Genomic DNA, 14,730 nt, shown 5'->3' with positions numbered 1-14,730 from the left:
GCCAAAATAGCACAAAGTTACTAGCATCCAACACATTTAAATATAATAGCTCATTAAAGGGTTTTTTTTTTAAGTAAAAGCCAATTAATTGGGTAAATGCCAATATCTAGGCAATAACTAACTACACGTCTGCACCATAAGCAAGACAATAACCAAAGACTCAGTCACTTAGGTAGGTGTCGACACTCATTACGAATATAAAGCACGCAAAAATAAAACTAATCAAGCCTAATACCCAACTAAAGTAGCTTTATTTCCTATAACTAATTATGACGTCTACATACCAGCTAGTTGTGGGACAACCGGACAACTAATATGTAAACTGTTATAGTGTTTCACTAAGCTACCGTAGTTCATAGTAGGCTTTGAAAAACGCCAAGCAACAACTAAGCCACAACTATCTCCTTCCCCTAGGGTCGGAGATAATCACTGTTCCTCTTTTTGTCTTTAGAGCAATATTAGGATTATTAGCCAAGCTCTTCCTTGGAGATTTCTATTTTCCTGTCACATAGCTTTCTTAATTCTACCTTTAAAGCCGTTGCATATGGCAATTTGCTTTGACTCCCGGCAGTTCTTCTCTCTTTTTCTTGTTAGGGCTAGCATGATGGGGCTGTAGAGGAAGTAATCTCACAGTAGGTACATTGATATTATGCCTTCTAATGTTCAACACCATTTTTAGGGGCTTAAAACACTCCTCAATGTTCTTCCTTCTCTTATTAGAACTTAGGGACTTATCCGCACACATTGTCATGCAGTTTACAAATCACCACCGTATGCATGTCCTTCTTTTGCACTTGTAGACACATAAAAATTAATGAAGTAAATTATCTTTATTAAATGATTAAATCGACTAAAAGCCCGACAAAATTGTACATGTTGCCCAAAAGTCAACAAAGTTAGTGCAGATCCGAATAAAACTCATGTCAGCACATAAATGGATGATCGTAATCGAAGCTACGTAATTCCGACTTAAATCGGATATTAAATGTGACGATTCAAAATGGTAATCGGACATTTGATTAAATTAATAAATTCCTTAACGGTTATAATTAAATCAATTATTTTCTGTTTAATTCAGTTATAAGAATAATTAATTTTAAATTAATCAGAAAATACATATTGATTTAATTATACAATTAAAGAAATTTATTATTTCCAACATGAAGAGAATGAGACTTGAGAAAAAGAGAGAAAGTCACTTGAGCAAGATCACTCTCGAGAAATCCCGAAGTCCCAAGTCCACTAAGAACTATCAAGCTACCAAATCACTCGTTCTTCATCAAATCCAAACTCAAGTCCACGAAGAATTGTCAAGCTACCAAATCGCTCGTTCTTCATCAAATCCAAATCCAAACTCAAGTCCATGAAGAATCGTCAAACTACCAAATCGCTCGTTCTTCATCAAATCCAAATCCAAACTCAAATTCTCAAGATCAAGTGCATGTCACCCTTGAGCCAAGCTACATACGGAGATAGAATCAGAGGAGTTCACAAAGATTGTAACGTCGCGCTTGATTATCAATAAATCACATTTTTATGTGTACACGTGTCTGCACTCTTATTTGTTTTCAAATTCCCGTTCTACAAATTGGCACGCCCAGTGGGACCTTTTTGGCCTCTCATCTCCTTCTCCGAAGAAATCTTCAAATTCGTTTGTGTGATGGCTTCCAAGAACAACCAAGCCGTTCCATCGACGAAATCCAAGTCCACAACCGCGAGGTCAAACGGAGAGGCAGAGCCGGTCAAGAAATCCAAAGAAGCATTCTCCAAATCAAAGAGTGAACCGATTGCCCTTGTCACCCGGAGCGTGGCTAGAGCTCAACCCACAACATTTATGGCACTTGCTAGTAAGCCTCGTCAACCAGTCATCACCTTGGAGAGCTTGGGAGCAATAGAGCATGCTTCTCAAAGTGGGAAGAAACAAGTGTCAAAGGAGAAAGAGCCAAAGGAGAAATCTCTTCTACCTGTTCATGGTGATGGCCTTATCCTAGAAGACGTTTTCTTTGATGACGAATCAAGCACGACATCATACCATGGAAGTCCCAAAGAAGATGGCGATAACTTTCATTCTATGATGCTTGAATTCTCTTATGACAATGCGCAGGTCGTGGTGACGGAGACATCCACAATCGAGGAGAAACTCTCCAATCTATTGGAGATGGTTGAAAAACTCACCCGAACGGTTGAAGAGAAGGAAGTGCAAATCGTTGAACATTATAACAAGTTGGAAGATCAAGATGCTGAGAACTCCACCAAAGGGTCGCCTGCCAAGAGCAAAGTAAATGAAAAGGGAGAAGTGTCCAAGAACAATGACGACTCGTTTGGTTCCTTGTCACTCCAGCAATTGCAGGACATCATTACCAACTCAATCCGGGCTCAATATGGAGGTCTTTCTTGTGACTCCCTCACATACTCCAAACCTTACACTAAGAGGATCGACAACTTAAGGATACAGCTGAGGTATCAACCACCAAAGTTCCAACAATTTGAAGGTAAAGAGAACCCAAAGCAACACGTCGCCCACTTTGTGGAGACTTGCAGTAACGCCGGGACAGAAAGCGATCACCTTGTCAAGCAGTTTGTTAGCTCGTTGAAGGAAAATGCATTTGAGTGGTATACAAACTTAGAGCCGGAGTACGTTGATAGTTGGGACCAAATGGAGCGCGAGTTCCTCAATTTATTCTTTAGTACAAGGTGGACGGTGAGCATGATGGAGCTAACTAACACGAATCAACGAAAGGATGAACCCGCGGTCGACTACATCAATAGATGGCGCTCACTTAGCCTTGATTGCAAAGACCGACTGTCAGAGGTGTCAGCCGTTGAAATGTGCATCCGAGACATGCACTTTGATTTGCTATACATCTTGCAAGGAATCAAGCCTCGTTCTTTCGAAGAGTTGGCTACTCGAGCCCATGACATGGAGCTAAGCTTGGAAAGTCACAAGGGAAAGAATGAGTCCCTGGTTGACCAACGAAAAGACAAAGTCTTCAGAAGCAGATTTGATAAGGTTGTGAAGAAACTTTCCAAAGAATCAATGGTCATCAATACTGCACCTGTTAAGATCTCTACGCGGGATAAGAAGGAGTTGAATAAGGTGGAACCTCCTTGAACCTACTATAGGAGTAAACGCACGTTGAAGGAGATGGAGCGAAAGACATACCCGTTCCCAGACTCTGATGTGGCGGGCATGTTAGAGGATCTGCTCAAAAATAAGATAATAGATCTTCCGGAGTGCAAGCGTCCAGAAGAAATGCATCGTGTCAACGATCCGAAGTATTGCAAATATCATCGCCCGTTAGTCACCCTATAGATAATTGCTTTGTTCTCAAGGATTTGATAATGAATCTCGCCAAGCAAGGGAAGATTGAGTTGGACGTTAACGACGTTGCTGAAGTCAATTGCACTACTGTAATGTTCGGATCATTCGGGCCAGTTCTATTCCCCTTTCACCCAATGAAAGCACCATTCCACTTCACAAAGGAGGCAGGCGAATATAAGAAGACCAAAGAAGTAAAGAATGTCATGCTTCCATGCCTATCCCCCAAGTTTCCTTTAATGCCGATGATGAAGGATGTATATTGGTCACCCGGAGAAAAACTCGCAAAGGTATGATGTCAATTGCCCAATGAACCTATAAAGGGCCCACACAAACCACCTAAAAATGTAACGTATTCCTAAGTCCTTAACTCCTGAACTTGAATTTCGTTCCGGACATTAATTTGAGCTTCGGAGGGTCAAAGGCTGGCACACCGCTGACCTTATAACTTGACATGTTATGTGCAGGTCCCACTGAGCTGACACATCGGAATACATGCTACGGGAATTTAGATCTCCCGGATTTAGCTCTCGTAACATTTGGCGCTAGAAGGACGGCCCTCGTCATCACGACCCACCAGCTTCACAATGACCATCTTAAATGATGAGAATCTGCTATTGCCTTGCCAGTCCCCTCCTTTGGAGGCAGACAAAGCGCTTTCACTAAGGTTATTCCCCGACTTGGAACATATGGTCGGATGGCCGTCCCAGGTTCCCTTCACTGACCTCGAAACCACACTTAAACTAGAATTTGAAGATAATAAAAAGCTCAAGGCCGAGATGGAGGCAGAGTGCCGAGCCGTACGCTCCAAGGCGGCACGTGCAGCCGAATTTGAGAAAGAACAATGGCTCCTCTTGGCTGCCCTCGAGGGCCGTATTGGCACGTATACGACACTATAAATAGCGCGGCTACGGTTTCTTACTCCAAGCACGCGAGTGTCAACCGTGACAGGAACACGTGGATCGCCACTATGATTGGGACTACCCCGGAAGACGGTGCAGGTCACCCAACCCTTGATCAAAACATTACTAGATGGGCCACCACCACTACCACAATTCATGAACTTGGACTCGGAAGATTATCCCGGGGTTGGTCATGACAACTAGGAGGTCGCAGCTGAACTGCTACCCGTGAAAGATCTCCAGACCCAGCTCCTGCTACGAATGAATGACACCCTGGATAGTTTAATCACCATGGTGGACGAGATTGAGACCCGGAGCATGCCCCGCCTATTGCACGGGGGATATAATGGTCGAGTCAGACCATTTACATAGTCACCAAGTACAATGGATGTTCTGATCCATACACCCACTTGGAGAATTTCTAGTTCGCGTTAGCAAGTATGCGTTACACAGATCCCCAATCGTGCCACGCCTTCCAGGAAACGCTCACGGATGAGGCCATGTGCTAGTTTCTCAGCCTTCACTTAGACTCGGTGGATAGCTTCGGTCAGCTTATAAGAAAGTTTCTTAACCACTATCTTGTAGGCCAATGCACACCATGACACAAACTCCCTGCTCAGAATACAATAGTAGTGGGAGGAAAGTCTTCAGCACTTTGTATCCCGATGGCAGACCGCCATGGTGCGATGCTACGATCTGGATTATGCAATCACTGTGATGGCGTTCCCACATTCCTCCATCAGATCTACGAGAATCCTTCGGACACAAAACAATAACCAGGGGCAGGGGAGAACGGTCTGCCTGGGATAGACTAGATCTGCCCCATGCGACAAATGGGCAGAACGGCCAGCATAGAAAGACGAAAGACAAGCGTGGAGAACGCGGGGATAATCAAGGTCGTCCAGACCCATATCTGACCAAGAATTACAGGTCACTGATGAGGTATAGACGGCAGAGCCTCCACGGAACGAGGTCTTCATGAACCTCACAATGTCCTATGTCGACATATATATGAGCGCCACAGGGACCTCCTACTAAACCTCCAAGGCGGCGGTATGACAAAAGGCCGATCCAGACCAACACCGGGAAATAATGTGCCTACCACTCTGATTTGGGGCACGACACAGATGTTAGCTACTCCCTGAAGTCCGCCATCGAGGAGTTGGTCTGAGCTAAAAAATTGAACCAATATCGAACCCTGAAGACCAACGTAAATTCCATACAAGTCTATGGAGAGATTGCGACCCTGCGGGGTGGAGCGCTCCGCCCCTTGCCTCACAAACTGGCGAAATGCCAACAGGCCTTTGAGCTCTTCAAACTCAACCAGGGTGCCAAGACCGCCCCGATCGCTTGGGACACGATCCAGTTCTCCAGTCGAGAGACAACTGTTTGGACCTCCCAGAATGATCCTTTGTTGATAACAGTGCATGTAGATCATTATTCGTGTCGGGGGGCATTGGTCGACACTGGGGAAATGATCAATGTCATGTTCATTGATTGCTACCGTAAACTCCACTTGGACCGGACGAAATTCTATAGTAACCATGACCCACTAGTCAGCTTTTCCGGGGAGATTGTGCATTCCCTCCGTTCGGATCGTTTGAGTTTGTCACTTGGATCTGGATTGAAACATGTCATGATCACCACCCGGCTCCTTGTTGTATTGTGGGGACTCCAATATATAATTTTTAGGCACACACTCATGCTAAAGGTTCCAACACCGGGCGGAATTTTAACGGTCGTCGGAGATAAGGTCGAAATACTCCAGGACTATCTTGACTTTATTTCGGCCAGACGGGGACAACTTGAGATGATGCTGGTGGCACTAATGGAGGTCGTCGATGATCCCCGAGAAGAGACTGGCCAAACATCCACCGCAGGCACGGCCGGCTTCAATTGAAGAGACTGAGTGGATAAGTCTTTCGGACACGCTCCTAGATAGGAAGGTCCAGATTGGTACCGGGTTGGAGCCGAACCTCCGGGACCAACTTATGGCTTATTTCCGGAGTCAGCAACCTGTCTTTGCCTGGTCTTATGCAGACATGTCAGTGATCTGCACCGACATCATTTCCCACAAGCTAAATATTCTAAAGGGCTCACGACCGATCTGCTAGAAACGCCGGGCCTTAATTCAAGAAAAATACCACGCTATTCAGGCTGAAGTCCAGCATCTCCGGGACATTAAGTTCATCTGGGAAGTCAACTACCCAACGTGGGTCTCCAATGTTGTGATGGTTAAGAAGCCAAATGGATCATGGAAAATGTGTACGGATTACACTAATCTGAATTAGGTCTGCCCAATTGACAGCTTCCCACTCCCCCGGATAGATCAGCTGGTAGATGCAATGGCCAATTTCAGATTGTTAAGTTTTTTAGATACCTACTCCGAATATAACCAGATTAAGATGCATTCGGATCACCAGAAGAACACAGCCTTTGTGACTGACAAAGGTTTGTACTTTTATCAGGTCATGCCTTTCTGGCTGAGAAATGCCGGAGAAACTTATCAAAAGGCGGTCACCCGAATGTTTGAGCAAGAAATTGGTAAGACCGTGGAGCTCTATATGGATGACATGGTCATTAAAAGCAAAACGGCAGCCAGACATATGGCCAATCTAGACAAGGTTTTCCCCATCCTTCTCCACCACGGATTGAGATTGAATCCCACCAAGTGTGTGATGGCTGTTGTCGGTGGAAAGTTTTTAGGTTTTATGGTTAGCAAGCGGGGCAAATAGGCCAACCCCGAGAAGGTCCAAGCAATACTGGACATAAAATCACCAATGATCTAGAACGAAGTCTAGTGCCTCACCGGCCGGATCATAGCCCTCGCCCGTTTCATCTCTCGCTTAACGGACAAATGCTCCAATTTCTTCATAATACTCCGCACCTAGCACCGGGAGAAGATTAGATGGGGCTCAGAGCAGGAGAGAGCCTTTGTCCAAATAAAGGCATATGTTGCCACTGTTCTGAAAATCTCAACCCTAGTACCCGAGGAGGTTTTATTTTTATACTTGGCAGTCTCTCAGATAACAGTGAGTTCTGCTTTGATCCGGCAGGAAGATAGCAAAGAGCTCCCAGTGTGTTACAGTGAAAAATGCTTTAATGGCCCCGAGACTAGGTATCCGTAGATTGAGAAGCTCAGCTTGGAATTGATTGTCGTAGCGTGGCGACTTCATCAATACTTCCAGGCCAATAATATCCATGTTCTAACCAATCACTCGCTCCGCCAAATTCTCCAGAAGTTACAAACCTCGAGACGGCTGGTAAAGTGGGCCAATGAACTTGGAGAATTTGACATCCAATTTAAGTATCGGGGACAACGCTAAAGGGTCAGGCTGCTGCTGATTTTATAGCTGAATTCATCCCGCCAAAGGGAACCAAGGACATAAGTACCGCCAAGGCTACCGTACCGGCGCCAGTGTGGGATCTTTATGTGGATGGTTCGGCAAACAAGAGTTCCAATGGAGTAGGGGTGATTATCATCGATCTAGAGGGGAATGAATACTCTACACCCTTTGGTTCAAGTTCGAAGCCTCTAATAATACGGCTGAGCATGAAGCCTTGGTCGCTGAGACACAGTTGTGTCGGGAATTAAAAGCAACCAAGGTCTGAATCTTTAGTGACTCCCAATTGGTGGTCAATTAGGTTGATGAGAATTACCATCTAACCACCCCCAACTCATCTCCTATCAGAATCTGGCCATGTTATTGCTCCGAAATTTTGATTCATTTCAAATCAAGCAGATACCCTGGGCTAGGAATACCAAAGCATATGCCTTATCCAGGCTAACAACCGCCGAACCTAGAACCACAGTGCCCGGGATCCATGTGGAGACATTCGAGCGTCCAAGCATCAGCCGACCCTACTCTAAGATATTTACAGTCGTGCAGCTTCTACCACCTTCATGGATGGATCCCTTTGTTAAGTTCCTTACAACATGAGAATTGTTGGGGGACGAGGCGGAGTTTAAACGTCTGTGCCACAAGGCTGCATTGTACATGGTCTGAGATGGACAACTCTACTGGTGATGACAATATTTCCCGCAACTCAAGTGTTTAGCTCCATAACATGGCCTCTAGGTGTTGGATTCTTTGCAAGAAATTTGTCATTTAAATCCCACCGGACAAGATATTATTGTCCAACGATGGAGGCTGATTCAAAGCCCATTGTTGGCTCATGTATATGATGCCACCAATACGCCAACTACTCCAACTGTCCTTTAGTCCCACTTTCCATTATTGTATCTCCAGTTCCTTTCGCACAGTAAGTTATCACATCCATGGAACACCCAACATCTCCATTATTTCCCTAAGTAGTTTCACCCAGCACTTACAGTCGCCCTGTTTATTATCTCCAATTTACTTAATCCAAGTTCATTATTCCTCATATCGATGTTGTAATATTTCTCCTACAGACTTAGTCAATTGAGAAGTTTTGATTCAATAATGTAATCACCAAGTTCATTATTCCTCATATTGATGTTGTAATATTTGCCCTCCGATCATGACACTTGAAATGTAATCGCCAAAAGCAACAAACGTGTTCATTAAATTTTCTTGGCCAAACGGAATTGATTACACTTGTAAAAAAAAGAAAAAAAAGAAAAGTCTCCATCCGGCCGCTCAACCCCTCTTGCGGCCTCGACCTGGTCCCATCATAGGTTGGCCGACCTTTGTTGGAAGACTCACCCCAAACCCCTCGAGGGAATAGGAATTGGAACACTGACTCGAGGACTTGGCACCGAGTGCTTGGCGCTGCCCCCAAACTTGGCATCATAGCCGGAAGCCTTCTCCTTTCTCTTGCCTTTTTCCAACTCCACGGGCCGGGGACTCGGTGCTGAAATATTGTTGCTCTCTGGTCTCTCTCCTTCATCACTTTTCTGTAGCTCTTCCATCTGTGTCGCTCGAGCATTAATGTCCTCTAGGTAGATATGAGCCTTGTCAAAGTTGACATATCCAAGCTTTAGTTCGATGTAAATGAATTCTTGCCGGCTATCGATGACCCCATTCTCATAGGCCTCCCTCGCCCACGCCGCAACAACAACCTTCTCCTCCTTGACCCGCTTCATGAACTTGTCCTCCCGGGCATCCCACAACTTCCTCACCGGCTTCTGCTCCTCCTTCATCCTTATGTTAAGCTGGGTAGTCATTGCATCTTGCAATTACTTTCTAAAGCCTTCTTCTCCTCCTCCTCACACTTTACCTTTCTCTGCCTTCGTGTTTGCCATCTCTTCCTCCACCTTCGAAAACTCTCCAACTAGCTCCGCCACCCTCATATTGTTGGCGGTGACTGACTCCTTACTTTTCTAGAGATTTGCCCTTAGCTCCTCCACCGCCCCGTTCGCCTCGGCTAGCCAGTTCGAGTTAGTTGCCTGCTGATCTTCTAGCTTTTTCACCTTTATTAGGAGCCGTTAGTTTGCTGCTACATACTCCTCAACGGTCCTTTCTTTCTCCTCCTAGCCACAAGCATGTGACTCCAAGAAGTCTCTGGTGTCAAAGACTCACACCAGCGCCTGCGGACAACAAACATTTAGTCAAACACCAATGCTTGTTACGAAAACAAGGGAAAAACAACAAGGAATGTGGCATACCCGGACCAAGTTCTTCTTCGCCTCCTGGAAGTTCTTCGCCGGATCCTCGCTATGCCGAAATGTGGGCCCTTGGAACCTATGCCTCATATGCTCCACCATGCAGCGCAGGTGGGGTGCCAGCTCCTCGACCCCGGCCAACCCCGCCATGCTTTAGACCGGATCTCCCCGCTGGAGGACTTTGATTTTTTCGCCCTCCTAGACCCTTGGTCCGACCCTTCGCCATGGTTCTTCTTTCGTCGGACCTCCGAGGCGCCAACAATCACCCCATCTTCCTCCACACTATCCCCGTTCCTTCCCACTTCCGCTCGCGGTGCATCCGCCGCTTGATCATCCCCCTCTAGCTGCACCAACGACAACACTTGTTCTAGCGCACAACCTCTTCCTCCCTGGGTGCCACTCCCAAGATCTCCCTCTCCCCCTCTGATCCGACAGTCAGCCCCTCCGCGGCTCCTGGACCTTCAATTGGCTCCATCACACCCTTCGGACGAACCAGGGGTTCTCCAGCTTTCGTCACCTCCCAAAACGTCGCCACCTCCTTCGACAGCTCCAGGTACTCCTCCACTAGCAGCAAGATCTGGTATAACCTTTTGTCGTGCAGCAGTTGCAACACCGTAGGAAACATCTGCACAGTTTTCACATCCACATCGAGCTTGCATTACTCCTTGTAATGCTCCTCCAGCACCACCTGGACCTCGAAGTTTGTCGGATGGTCATCAGGACCGGGGTTTTTCCTTCCGGGCATCGACGGCCTCCACCGGCACCTGTGCAATAAAAATAACTAATCAGCACCCAACTCCAAATAGAAAACAATCACGTAAAAACCCGAATGCAGTGGCTTACCAAGCAATTTGTCAAGACAGTAGAATTTGTTAACCCCCGGACGACACAAGCACAAGGTCGACCAGTCCGCCGGGGGAAACATCACGGATTGGGAGATACACTTACATATCAGCTTAAAGGACCTGGGCATGATAAAGTGTGTCCAGATGTTGCCAAGCCTTGTCCATGATGAACACTTGCTCATGCCAATGATCTGGGCTACCACTCGGCGGATCATTCCTCCACAGGGCGTAATTCTGGCCGGGGGTGGCCAACCTCATACGGCCCCCGCTCCCCGCCTTGTCAGAGTATTTGGGCACCCAGCTTGTCAGGAACTCCCTCCAAGACGGCTTCTGCTGCCTCAAGGCCTGGAAGATGACCATGGTCCCCAACAACTGTTTTCACATGTTGGGGGTTACTTGCCCTGGGGCAATATTGAGGCACGAGAGTGTGTACTACACACACCATGGTAGCGGGAAAGATAACCCACACACTAGCGTGTGCTCTGACACACAACACGTGCCCGGGGGCTGATCGTGTGCCAACTCCCCCTCCACCAAGGGCCTCAGTACGACCTCCTTAGGAATCTTAAACATCGGCTGCATGGCTACTATCTCCTCATCGGTGGCGTTCCTCCTATGAGGGTCTATGCATTGGTCCCCCAACCAAAACTCCTCTTCTTGCACTCCGCTAGAACCCGCCTCAACGTCTCTCCTTTCTGCCATTTCTTCGATTACTTGTAACAAAAAACCGAGTGGGTTACTCAAAGACCCTGCATCGCTCACAAACCTCATCCCCACTCCAAAACACTCTGGCCGACTTCCCTATTTGCTACAACCCCCAAATCAATACAAATCAGCCCGGAACCCCAAAAATTCACCCTGAACACAAGAAAAACCAGTTTTAGATCTAGTGCATACCTTCGGTGGTTGGAATCGGTGTCGTAGTTGAATTTGGTGGTTGTAAATGTCGGTTTTTTCGCACTTTTCCGAATAAAAACCATCGAAAATATATATATCTCTCTCTCTCTATTCTCTCCTATTTCTCTTCTTTCTCTTCTGATCTCTATTTTCGCTATGTACCTTTCAATCTCATACAAGTGTGAAAAGAAATCCAATTTCCTCTCCCTCTATATATAGCCGCTCGAATTCATCTAGGTCGTTGAACCTAAAAGGCAACAACCGTCAAATCACTGACATGTGCCCCACTAACCCACGAAACTCCTATGTTCCCAAACTGACTTGCCCCACACACGCACATAATCTCATAAAACCCTAACTGACCCCCACTCGCTACAGTTCCCCAAGTGTCAACATGAACACCGACGTCAACGACGTTAAAATCCTTAAAGGCCCCACTTTTGTCTCTTGCATTAAATGCCAGACCCCCTGAGTAGACTGGTCATTTGCTCTGGCCGGTTTCGGTGTGATTTACCATTGACTGGGGACTTTGGGGACTCACCATGATACTCCAGATTAAATAAAATCACCGACCCTAGCCATTCTCCAGATCCATGGATGCTTCGGAGGCTAGCTAACCCTCGTGCCTAGCCCCGAGATCCAATGTCACTCTCTAAGTCTATTGATGCCCCGAAGGCTAGTTAACCCATGTGCCTAACTCTGACTGTTGGTTAGCCTATGCATCTAACATTGAGATCTTAGGCCACTCACCAGGTCTTAACCACACTCCATGTCACGCCCCGAATTTTGAACAATAAAATTCAAATTTGAAAATGTGATCATTCGAATCAACTTTGATTATTACCCTTACATCGTTGTGCACAACTTCTCTAATCTCTCATGCTACGAACCTGAATACCTCTACCTGCACATATAACTATACACCATAGATTGGTGCACCAGATTGTAAACAAACAAACTGGTAAGCTTTTTAAGCTCGTATGAGTAAACTTAATTACAGAACACATGCTTATAATTTTTCAGATACAAGCAACGACATCTAATTGTACGAATCACACTCAAACGAAAACGCAAGATAAAAGTTAGTGATTCTTGCATAAAAACATAGTTCAAGAATTCACAAATAAAAGTAAATAAGATAAGTGTAATCCATGCATAAAGTTTAGTTCAGGAGGTCACACGCATACAAAAAGAGAGCATGGAAAGATGAATTTGTGATTACTGCATAAAAGCATAGTTCAGAAATTCACAAATAAAAGTAAATAAAATAAGTGTAATCTCTTCATAAAGTTTAGTTCAGGAGATCACATATAAATAGAAGAAAATCACAAAACGAAGAATTTAGCAACTCAATATGAACCCAAGAAAATATCACAATCCATGGTCCTAGTCCTTCATGGACCCTTGACCCAACAACAACAAGATGAAAAAGAATAACTATTCAACTGACAAAACTATATTCCTGAGGTTACAATAACCCTCAGTTGCCCTTAAGAATAGATTGGCAAAAATACTAGAGCTCTAGCGAATTATCCCCACACCCGGCCAAGGTGTAGTTTTGATACTGCCTATCGCCACTTTAGCCTTCACTTTGATGAAACAAATAGAAATTCACAATACGCCAGTTTGAAAAAAAAATAGTAATTCACAATACGCCACTTTGGCAAAACAAATAGAAACTCACAATACGCCAGTTTGGCAAAACAAATATAAACTCACAATATGTCACTTTTGAAAAACCAATAGAAATTCACAAATAAAACAACACTTTTACCAGAAGGTACATTTTCTTCCATTCTGCCACAATAAACCACAATCAACATCAAATAATCAAAATTACTCGGAAGGTACATTTTCTTTCCTTCCGGTCCCTTCATCCAACAATAACCATTACACCATATAACTTAATTATAACATATCACCATTCCACACCATCAATACATATATTCCATATATACGTAGGCATTTACTTAAGAATCACTCACTAACACCAACTATAGTTCACGATCGCTAAACTTTTCAAAAATCATTTTTATAATAAAACTATTTTACGTACTTATCAATTGTAGTCGATCAAGTTCATATGAGTTAAAACAAAACTTATTTGTAAAAAAACAACTTCACATTTAGCGATTCAATAATTATAAACTGCTTTTGATCATGGCGATCATTATGAGACTTATGCACCTTAAATCCCGATGCGTCTTCTACGATATCAACACATAGATTAAAGCCTCCAAGTCAATCACCTAACAATCAAAATTAAAACTTAGTACCGATTAGAAACTAAAGACTTTGACTCAAACCCAACACACAAATATAACCCGAAGACTTGTCTTACGAGACAACTCTTTCACCCAGACCTCCCAAGGTCATGGAATACTCAATAATCCAATACCTCTACCAAAACAATGCTCTAAAATGTCACTTACCAAGAATGAAATATCAAATCATTCGGAATCCTCACATCTTCATATGGTACCAAAACAACCAAATTAATACTAAAACGCTCGTATCGACGAGCATGGGACACTAGAGCCATCAAAAGCTCTGTAATTAGTTGGTTGCACTGTTGCAAGCCACCATAGTAGGCTGCCTAAAGCTCTTCCCTAAACTTCCTGACCTCTCCACAATCCAACACCACACTCACAGACATCAAAGCATGGAAATACGCTTTCATACTTGAGGAAGTCCTAAAATCGACGGGAAGACTACCTGAATTTTCGTCACCACATGAACTTCAAAATTGGACACTCCACATTCCAAACTGAGTTGCAGCACAACATAATCAAGACTAGGAGTAGGGGCATCTTTTTGGTTCGGACCCGTTGCAAAAAAAAAAATCTGAAATGCCCTCTTCCACTGCTGCGAAAATTGAATTTCATCACATCCACTTCAATCCTTCGAAATAGACATCAAGGCTTGCTTAATTGGCTCTAGACATGAGGAAACATCATGAATGAAGTGGTTGAACGTCCGATTACCGCCGGAAGACTTGAAATTGAAGTTGGCTCAGAACCGAGTCGTCTTTCAACCTTCGATTTGCGCTACACGATGTAAACTGGGACAAGCCACCACAACAAGGAGGCGCGGAAAGGAGTGGTGAGAGGATTGGGGCTGGCGGCGAGGTCGGGCAGCATTGGAGTGGCAGGTCAGGTCAGCCGGGTTCAGTCGGGTCAG

The sequence above is a fragment of the Argentina anserina genome, chromosome 6 (genome assembly GCF_933775445.1).
Source record: "Argentina anserina chromosome 6, drPotAnse1.1, whole genome shotgun sequence".
NCBI lineage: Eukaryota > Viridiplantae > Streptophyta > Magnoliopsida > Rosales > Rosaceae > Argentina > Argentina anserina.
The sequence above is the reverse complement of the archived record's forward strand: the minus strand, read 5'-3'. Positions refer to the sequence as shown.